The sequence below is a fragment of the Panthera pardus genome, unplaced genomic scaffold (genome assembly GCF_024362965.1).
Source record: "Panthera pardus isolate Hobbes unplaced genomic scaffold, ASM2436296v1 HiC_scaffold_11, whole genome shotgun sequence".
NCBI lineage: Eukaryota > Metazoa > Chordata > Mammalia > Carnivora > Felidae > Panthera > Panthera pardus.
Genome location: NW_026526666.1, coordinates 22,911,678 through 22,922,926, shown reverse-complemented (window position 1 = coordinate 22,922,926; position 11,249 = coordinate 22,911,678).

Sequence of the window (11,249 nt, the reverse complement as noted above, 5' to 3'; positions counted from 1 at the left end):
GGAGTGATGCCACAGCCAGGAGTAGTTGGTTTCAGATTCCAGCTTCTTTCAAGACTCCCGGCATCATCCTTACCTTGGGCCTTCCTATGAGCCATCAGTAGCAGCCATGACTCCCTCCTTAGAAGGATTTGGCTCCATAGGACGTCATCTCTGAGCTTCTCATTCTGATAACCCCAACCTCTTCCCTTTGTTACCTGGCCTTTGTGTGCTAGCTGCTTCCTGCAGGTGTTATTTCTTCCTTACTCGTGTCTTGTATTTTGATTTGCCAGTCTCCGAACATCTGTGTAACTAGTTCTTTTTGCTAAGTCTTTTTTATGAAATACGTTAGTTGGCTGATTTAGAAAAGATTTATTTTTGTTGACTGGACCCGTGATTATTATGTACTGCCTGGAGATGGTGTGGAAAGACTTTACAGAAAAAAAGTGGTATTGGAGCTAATTTTTAAAGGATATGTAGGAAAGCTAGAGAGAACTTTATGGACCTTAAAAAGCAAAAATGAGCTAAAACAACCCATTTTAATCAAGTGACTAATGACTTACAGTGATCTACTTCTAACTGTAGTTTTGTAAAATTTCATTTGAGCTGGGAATTCTTCAGACTAAAAGAAGATAAGTTTAAGAAGTAATGCCCTAATCCAAAGATATGAGTCAACCTGATTGGGAACTTGTCTGTGACCATTATGTCCAACCCTATTAATAATAAAATCCTTTGTGGTTCACATATATGATCCACTTAGATCTTTTCAATAGCACTGTAAATTAACCTGTGTAGACATTTTCAATAGGTTTCCCAAAGTCATATAGTTTGTAAGAGACAGATTCCATTAACATCTGAGTTTTCTGATGTAGTCAGTGTATTGTTCATATACCATGTGGCCTTTAGTTGCAGCCAAAAGCTGTTTGGAGGTAGAAAGGGTTTGTAACACTGTCAGATCATAACATGCTCCCAGGGGGCCCTCTAAACCTAGGCATGTTAGTATTCCTTTGGTACTTACTATTTGCAAGGCATTTTATGAAGTGTTTCTTATGGGTTATTTCATTCAGTTCTCACAACTATTACTACACTTCAGAAATGAGAAAACTAGGGCTTGAAGGTGTTAAATAATTACCACATAGTTGGTAAGGGGCAAAGTCAGAATTTTAAGGCCGGTATTCTGAATCCAGAGCCCATATGTTTAATCACTATACTCTCATGTCTCCTATGAAAAGGTATTCTTAAATAGTCTTGTGGGGAAGGGTGTTTTCATCCTAAATGTATGAATGAATAAATAGCATTTTTATGTTATGTGTTAAAATGGAATGAATGGAAGTTCCATGGAATGAAACTTGAATGTTGCTGTAAGTTTGAAACAAGATGAATTGTTATAATAGAACATTGTAAAGTTGGAAGAAACAATTGGACTCTAACACTAAACTGAAACTATTTTTACTGAGATACTATCAAACTTACTAACAATGGAAAATTGAAATTGCCTACATATTAATTAGGTGGATACATAAATATATACATAAATTCATAGTTTTTTGAATAGTTTTTTCTTTTGTGAATTTAAAATACGATACCATGTTCAAAAGTAAACTTTGTTGAGAAGACTGCTATTATTTTTCAGACTTGGATGTTATTATATATTTGCATAATATATATATTATATACAGATTCTATACCACTCTTGTATGCTCCTCCCCCCCCTCCCCCGACTTATAGGTACTAATGAAAGACAAAAGCCACTTTAATTTCTCTCACATGATCTGTCCACAATATTTCAATTCCTAAAGAACTAACATTAATTGCTTTTTAAAAGCTGTTCAAGGGGCGCCTGGGTGGCTCAGTCGGTTGGGCGTCCAACTTCGGCTCAGGTCATGATCTTTCTGTCTGTGAGTTTGAGCCCCGCATCGGGCTCTGTGCTGACAGCTCAGAGTCTGGAGCCTGTTTCAGATTCTGTGTCTCCCTCTCTCTCTCTGACCCTCCCCCGTTCATGCTCTGTCTCTCTCTGTCTCAAAAAATAAATAAACATTAAAAAAATAAATTAAAATAAATAAATAAAAGCTGTTCAATTGTCAAAGGCAAATTAAATCAAGATAAAATACGTCGCTGCTTTTACAATCTCAACTGATTTTTTTAACTAATAAAAATTTATACTAAATTTTTTTTTGAAATACAAACGAATGCCTCATAATTGCATTAAATGACAGTGTGAGTCATGAAAATGTTTTCGATAAAGGTTTTTTAATCATGATGGAAATTGTCATATATGGAATATGTTGATGTGAAAAACTTTCAAAATTGGTTTTAAAGGGCATGAGAATAAAATTAGTTCACTTTATCTGTCCAGTAAGCTGACCTTTAAATCAAACTCTATCCAGTGATTCTCAGCTACCTTTTCTTCTCCTAAGGCCAGTGACAAAGCAGCTGCTCAGCCTAATAAAGCTGCCCCACAAGCCAGCAGAGATTGTAAATTGCCATCACTCTTTCTGATCTAGTCTAAAGCTTAAACAACTTAATCAAGGCAGTTTCCCACCCAAACTCCTGCAAGACAGCTGGGCTATCTCGCTGGATGCTTTGTCTGGATCCCTGAGGTGTCTCATTTGCCACCTCTCCCAGGACTGTAGGAGCTTCCTCAGTCTCCAGGTATCTGGCTTCATTTCCTGCACACTGTCTTGTTTTTTCTTTCCTTAGTGTTCTATCTTGACAGAATATTTGCCATGACATTCCTAGCCCTGTATCTGACACACTTACAATCAGGAAATGTGCTTTTGTCTTTTTTTTTTTTAAGTTTATTTATTTGTTTTGAGAGAAAGAGAGCACTGGAGGAGGAGGGGCAGATAGAGGGAGACACAGAATCCCAAACAGGTTCCATGCTGCCATGAGTTAGAGCCCAATGTGAGTCTCAAACTCATGAACCATGAGATCATGACTTGAACCAAGATCAAGAGTTGGATGCTTAACTGACTGAGACTTCCAGGTTCCCCCAAATGTGCTTTTGTCGTTAAGGCATTTGGCAACCCGGAAAAACAGAATTTTAGTCTTTCCAGTCTCATAGAAGTAGATAAGAAATCTCATGTCCTATATAATATGAAGGGTTTAACAGGAGCACCCATCTCATGTATCTCACATTCCATAATAATAGAGTGGGTAAGAGTAGACTGGAAGTGAAATCCCCATGTAGCCATTTTCAAGTCAACTTGAACTTAATATTTTTTCAGAATATAGATGGCTTTGGAATGTAAATAACAAGAGAAAAAGAATGACTCACATAACTTAAGCAATTAGACATCTATCATTTCAATTTGCATGCACTACCATGGAATCTTTGATAAGGACACTTCTGAATTTGCTTGATAAAAACTTAATACTATCATTATGGATCCAAATATTTTCCCATCTCTGTCTTTTAACTTTATACTGTGGGTTTTGTTTTTAGGGTATATTCTCCTGTACTCCCAAAATGGGCTCAACATTTCCAGATGTCAAATCGAGACCCAGTAACTTCCAGGGCTTCAGTAGTAGGACAAGTATTCCAATGGAGAGGGAAGGAGGATTGCATGTAGGGAGAAGTGAGTGAGTCTGTATGTTTGACACTATTTTCTTTACAAAGTAGGAGATAAAGTCGCCTGCTGAGAATAAGGAGGGAGGTTATGCAAGCAAGGTTCAGAGTCTTCTCTGAACTTTTGAGTTCTATCCAACTTTTGAAATAGTCATAGCAGGGAGTAAGAATGGGAGTTGAACAAAGAAATAGTAGAATAACTGGGCATCGGTGAGGACCCAGTTGAGGTAGGTAATTATGAAGTTACACTGAGAACAATGTGTCATGTTCAGTAATTCTCATTCAGCTACTCATGTGTGAATATTGGGGAAATGAATAGCTGTAATTATCCAGGTTGAGGGCATTAGAGGCCCAGGCAAAAGAAGAAAACAGGGGTGGGAGGTATAAATACTAGAATGACTGAAATGAAGGAGCAGGAAATCTCAACTGAATGGTGATGTATTAGAGAGGTAGTAAGAGCGAAGATCTGAGGGCCCAGGGAGACATGAGAATAATCACAGAAGGAACAGTGGAAAGAATAAGCTAGAATAATAGAAGGTTGTATTTAGGAAACGCAATGCTTGAACTAGTGTTTCGGTGGCAGAGGAGCTTTTTAAAAATTAAGTCTTCATAAAGCATGGAAACAGGTATGCATTCCCCTTTAAATTTTAGAGAAAAACCAAATGTCTTGATGTATTTGAGTAAAAGCTAAAGCCATTTTTGGCAACCCATATCCTTTTTCCCTTTCTGCAAAGGTAAACCATAATGACAGTTTGATGTGTGTTCCATGTACAAACATACATATCCACAGAATATATATTATTGGTTTGTGGGTATATATGTAGGTATATGGCTATGTATTTGTTGTATGTACATTTCATTCTGCTACTTGTTTTTCATTTAGTAATGTTTAACAATCATATCTGAGTTTATTGATACATGGAGTACTTGTTCATTCCTTCAACTGACCTCGATTATTTCATTATTTGAATATATTATGCTTGATTTTGTCATTTTCTTACTGGAGGTACATCACTCCGTGTTGGGTTTGGAAAGCAGGTAGAGATAACATATAGGGAATTAGGGCTTACCAAAGCATTAGAAAGGCTACAAAGAGGGTTCTCAGCAGGCCCTTCAAGAATATCTTCCAAAACAATATGGAATTGACCAACTAAAATAGCCATTACCTTTGAGACCACTTCTGAAGCTCTACCCAAATCAAGATGCCAACACTGCTTCTATTGCTTCCACCACAACCTCCTTTTAACATCCAGGAAGCTGGGGAATGGATCCTGGAATGCTACTGCTCTGGGAACAGTCAATAAACCAACCACAGCAAGAGCAAAATGACTGTACATTTCTACCACCTTGCTGAGCTTTGGAAATCACCAAGTAAAAGCAAGAAGACAATATCCACCTCCCTTCCAAATGCCATATGAATGCATCTAAGTAATTGACCTAATGTGTACCCAGAATCCTAGCTGCTATGGTCTCTGGAAAATAAAGTTCTTAGGGTTCCAAATTTGAAGAATAGGTGGTAAAATGAAATGTGAATGAGCAGATTCACAATATTTAACACAGAAGGGCAGCACTGGAATTGTTTCTAATTATTAGCAATTACAAACATGTTGTAATGAGCATCCTCCTTTGTGTCTCCATGTCTTTATCTAGAGAAAAGACCTACAACTGGAATTTCTGAGTCAAAATGTATTGTGTTAGTTAGCTCAGGCTACCACAATAAAACCAGAGACTGAGTGATTTAACAGAAATTTATTTTCTCACCATTCCAGAAGTCAGAAGTCCAAGATCAAGGTGCTGTAAGGCTTGTGGTTTCTTGTGAGACCTCTCTTCCTGGCTTGTAGATAGATGGCCTTTTTCTCATTATATCCTAAATGGTCTTTCCTCTGTGCGTATGTGGAGATGGAGAATGCTCTAGAGTCTTTTCATACTATTGTAAGGACACCAGTCTTATCAGCGTAGGGCCCCACCTTGTGACCTCATTTAATCTTTGTTACATCTTGATAGGCCCTATTTTCAAACAGTCACAGAGGGCTGGGAGAAGGACACAATTTAGTGATAAAATCTATGTACAATTTTTATTTGATAAATATCAGCAAACTTCTTTCTTTCTTTTTTTTTTCAGTATATGAAATTTATTGTCAAATTGGTTTACATACAACACCAGTGCTCATCCCAAAAGGTGCCCTCCTCAATACCCACCACCCACCTCCCCTCCCTCCCACCTCCCATCAACCCTCAGTTTGTTCTCAGTTTCACCAAACTTCTTTCTAAAGAAGCTTTATCGAATTCATCAAATTCTCCAAGCAATAAAATTTGAAAAAGTAAACTTTGAGATCTTGCACAATCATATAGATAAAAAACTGGAACTTACTGTAAATTTTATCTATATCTTTTAGCTTTGGGTTTGAGTATCTTTTTTTATGCTTAAAATCAGGTTATATATATAATATATGTATATGTATTATATATATATTTTTTTCTGACAGTAGATATGCATAACTGAGTCAAAATGGTCAAGGAAACCTTTAGAGTTGAAGAAGAGAAGGAATTTAGAGGTAATCATGCTGAATAGATTTACTCAGGATGAGTGTAGGATTTTGAGCATAAAGAAAGGCAGTGCATCTGATGCCCCAAAAAAGTTATATATTAAAAGGAGCAATGGAGAAGTAAGTAGATGGCATTACCAAAAATAGGGAGAGTATGCTACATCCAAATGGGGCAAATGCCTCAATGGAGTTTGATATGCAAGATCACATGGCTAACAAATACTCTTTAGATTTTTATGAAAGACTATGTGCTAGGGTTTCTACCCTCGAAGATGTAGGGTCACCTGGTTCTCCCATATTGTAAGACCAAACTTCTATGTAACATGTTTGGAGCAATATTCCATCTCATGATAAGGACTGCAGTTTTTCAAAAGGAGATGGTGGAGGTTAAAACTTGTGTTTCATAGTTTCATACGTGAGAACATTAAACACTGTTGCCTCTGTTCTTAAAGTACATTAAATATTCGCTCCACATGTTCTTCTTCCTGAAGATATTAAATGTGGGAGTTTTAATGGACTTATTTATGTCTTTTTTATATGTTTATTTTGCATCAGCCTTACTTACAACCCAGTAGGAATTTTAAAGAGTTGGTTTTTTAGACAAGAACACTTTAATTTTCTTAAACTGTATCTAATGTAGATCTTTAAAAATATTTCTCCAGGCCAACGTGTTGATACTAAGTTCTGATATTAAGGAAATTGCTTGACAAATTCCTTTTTTGAAATGAAAATGCAAGTTTAATTAAGAAAAATCAAAGAAATAGAAGCTTTCCCTGGGATCATGCCACATTACAAAACTCATGTCTTCCAAATAATGAATTCCATCATAATGAAGAGGGTGAAAACTACTCTTGCTCTGAGCAATTTTTTTGACTTTGTGTTATTCACAGAAAGTAAGCATTAGAGACAACTTCCCGAATAGCTGAATGAGGACCTCTACAGGCCTGCTCTCCTAGCTCCCAAGAGGCAACCATAAATGGTAACTGACCTAAGAGCATATAGGAAATGCAAAAACATTTATTCAAGAAAATCTCTAAATCTCTGTTAGAACAGTGAGAGTCTGTTGCACTTGAGACACAACATGCTCTCTTTTCTCCCTCCCAGCTCATGGTGATGGAAGCTCTACTCCAGGTGAGTGTACCTCAGAAGACAAGGATCCCTCTTTCCCCAGCTACAATTAAGAGTTCAGTATAACTCCCTGTGAGGTACGTCATTTCCATTCCTCCCCTCCCCTTTCTCATGTTACAGAGGTTAGATTTGAGGCAGTGCAGCCAATGTACAGGGGTTCTTTCTCAGGAATGAGAATACAAAAGGAATACAGAATGAGTAACAGAAGAGGGTAGTTATAAATATCAGCTCTGACCACCTGACCGGTTACAAAAATGAGGACTCTAATTGTCATGAGTATTCCATCCTTATTCCTTGTTTTGTTATGGTTATATTCGTGTCTGTGTGTACATGTATATGCATATATAAAAGAAACAAAGATGTTTGCCATTTCTTTCCTCTCTAGGTGTATTGACTTTATATCACAGTATTTAAGCATTGTTAATTTTAACATTATAGTATTTAGGTTATGGAACATCGAGGAAAGGAGTAAACATCACTCAAGGACTTTACTTCCTCTTCAGGAGGAGGGGCATTTTTGGTTGTATGCAAGATAGTTGTACCACGCTGGGTGGAATTATGACCCTGTTATTTTCTTGATTTTCATATGAGATATCGCTTAAAGAGATGTGAATGGATGCCATATTGATAAGGAGTGAACTTGTGATCGTCAATTTTATGTGTCATACTGACCAGGCTATGAGGTGTCCAGATATTGGGTTAAACGTTATGTTTCTATGAGGGTGTTTCTAGGTGAGATTAACATTTGAATTGGTATACTGGGTAAAGCAGATTGCTTTCACTAATGGGAGTCTGTCTCATCCAATCAGTTGAAGGACTGGGGGGGGTGGGGAAAGTGTATTCCATTGAGTAAAATGGAACTCCTGCCTGACTGCCTTCAAGCTGGACATTGGCTTTTTCCTGCTTTTGGACTTGAACTGGAATGCTGGCTCTCACTGGGTCTTGAGCCTGCTGTTCTTCAAGCTGGAGCTATACCATGGTCTCTTGTAGAACTCCACCTTGTTGATTGCAGATCTTAAGACTTGTCAGCTTCCATAATTGTGTGAGCCAATTGCTCATTATATAATTGGTTCTGTTTCTCTGGAGAACCCCGACTAAGACAGGAAGCAAATGATATAAAAGCAACCATATTGGACAGGAAGACGGGAAACTATCTCTATTTGAGGATTACTTGATTGTGCATATTGAAATCTTGAAGAATTCACTAAAAAATATTAAACTGAATAATCAAGTTAAGCAAGGTTATAAGGTACAACAGCAAAATTAAAAACTTGATTAATTATATATAGTAATGATGAAAAATATGTAAATGAAATTAAGAATACAGTTCCATTTATAGCAGTATAATAAAGAATGAAATATCTAGGAGTAAATTTAATAAAAGAAATTCAAAACTTACATGCTAAAAACTATTCAACATTGTTCAAAGAAATTAAAGAAGACTTAAATAGAAAGAGACTCCATGTTTATGGATAAAAGATTTAATAGTATTATATGATTCCACTTATATAAAATGAGCAGAACTAGGCAAATCTGTAGAGATAAAAAATAGATTAGTAGTTGCCATGGGCTGGGGGCTGGGCTAAAGGGGAGTGCCTGCTAATAGAAGTAGGGGTTTCTTTTGGGGGGTTATGGAACTGTCTTATATGTAAATATATAAAAAAACAGTGACTTTTATAATTTAAATGGATGCATTGTATGGTATGTGAGTTATATCTCAGTAAAACTATAGTATTTAAGCTATTTCTCTTTAACAAAGAAAAAGAAAATGTCTGAGTCTTACTTTTAAGATATGGCTTCTCTATGTTCCTTCAATAACCCTTTCATTCAAAAACATTACCAAGCACATATGACTTGTTGGAACATTTTTTTCTAGTTTCCTTAAAGCAAATATCTTCAAATAATCTTTTCCTTCTAGGATTGAAATGAGATGGAGATAAATTCCCATTATACTGGGTACCATTTAAATGAAATTCAGTGATAGCAATGATCTGTCTGATGTGTCTGTCCACAGGAACGGAGTATGGTAGATCTGAGAAACTGATCATTGGTTATAACATCAACATTTAAAAAAAAATTGGCCATAATAAACTGTTTTTAAATCAGTTTATTCATCCAGTTAATTAGGTAACAATTATTGAACAATTATCTTACTATGCATCTTACCTCTGTATTTCTAGTTATGTTAGATAGTAAATTTGCTTCTTGTTTTCAATGAAATCCTACCTTTGATAGTGGGATCACTGATTTACATTCAACAGAAAAGCAGGCCATTATTAGTCATGGAATTACATACCTACTCCATATCCTTTGGGTTTTGATGAATTAAAGATGTTTAAAATCATGTTGCCTTATTATTCTAACACATGTATTTGTTCCTTTGTCACAATAAATGACAGAGAACTTGAAAATTGCCAGTGCTCCTAAATAGTAAGAGAAACCTTAAAAACAAAAATCAAACCCACATATTCTAATCAAACTGCAAAGCATTATGTTACATTATGGGAGCTAACCCAAACATTACTAGTTGGGTGTCTAAATGAAATTATGGGCAAAATATGGCAATCATGTGCTACTGCTTACATTAATAACATTAATAGTAATGAAACAATTAAGATTTGTATATGTCTTTATTTCACAAATTATTTCACATATATTAGTTTCTTTGATCCTCATAGCCTTTGAAGTATATACTAATTACCCCACTTTGTGGATGAGAAAATTGAAGCTAATAATTTAAAATACTTGCTTGAGTTTTTTAAGCCAGTAAAGAATTCTCTTTAAAGAACTGTATCTTGCAGAATAAATGGGTTTAATCACAGACTTGGGTTATTGCTTTCCATCATCTTGTCTTTGTCTCATGTTAATTACCTAAAATTAACCACATGTAGGCTGTAGGCCATGACTGTAATTTGTGCTATTCATCAAGTATCTTTGACCCTCTGCCTATTGAACATACGATTGTACTTCATGACCCCTTGGGGTTAGATGGAGCCATGTGACCAGTTCTGACCAATTAGTTGTGAGCAAAAGAGATACGAGTCACTTTGGGGCCAGAAGTGATGGGATGGAAAACATACAGTTTATGGGGTACATGGTAAGAATAGTTGATTCCAAGTGAATGAGCTTATGATTTCCTTTGTTGTGAAATGAGTTTTTAAATTTTGATCAGGTGGAATGCTGTATGGAATGCTATGATGGAATGATACTCTATGAATTCATCAATGGTGGTGCTGGCAAAAACATGGCAGGAAAGCAAAACTCATCCAGAATTTCTGTTTCAGTGAGGACAAATCTCCACCTACTCCATGAAGGCATATATCCATTGTAATCAGCCTGCCACCAGATGACTGGCTTGCCTTCACATATCCCAAGAATGGTGCCATATTAAGGATTCAGTTTTGGTCTGTGCTGTTAGCAGATTAGACATGAAACAGCAAGACTAGTCAGGTCAGCTTTGGAAAAGGAATGTCCGTGTGATCAAGCTCATGCATAGATTCCATTCCTGCCACCATAGCCACTTAGTTCACATGCCCACTAAGTTAGGAATGTGATGGCTAGGGAAAAAGGATAATTGATATTTCTAGAATCTATAGTTTTTCCATCTGATCATTAAGAATCTCCTCTGCAGTAGAGATCTTTTGGTGGACATTTCACATTCACTAATATCATCACAGTCTGTGCCCGTTATGAAAAGTCCATTGACCATATATTTCTTTTTAAGCTCCCTTTTCATCAGTTTACCACTATTGTTCTTTCCAAGTCCGTAACCATCCAACCAAACCATTTACAAACTACCCATGAATTAATATAGACCTATATTTCTGGACAGTTCTCACTCCATACATAGTAGATGACCAAATTTCATACCTGAGGTTCTGGCCACTAAGAGAATTTTCCTTCAGCACTGTCCTCCAGGTTTACGCTTGAGTGGGGGTATAGTGCTAACAGCTGCTACTTTGAGGTAGCACTAGCATATCATGAAGACCCATCTGTAGACCAGGCTCAAGTTTTTTTGTTTTTTTGTTTTT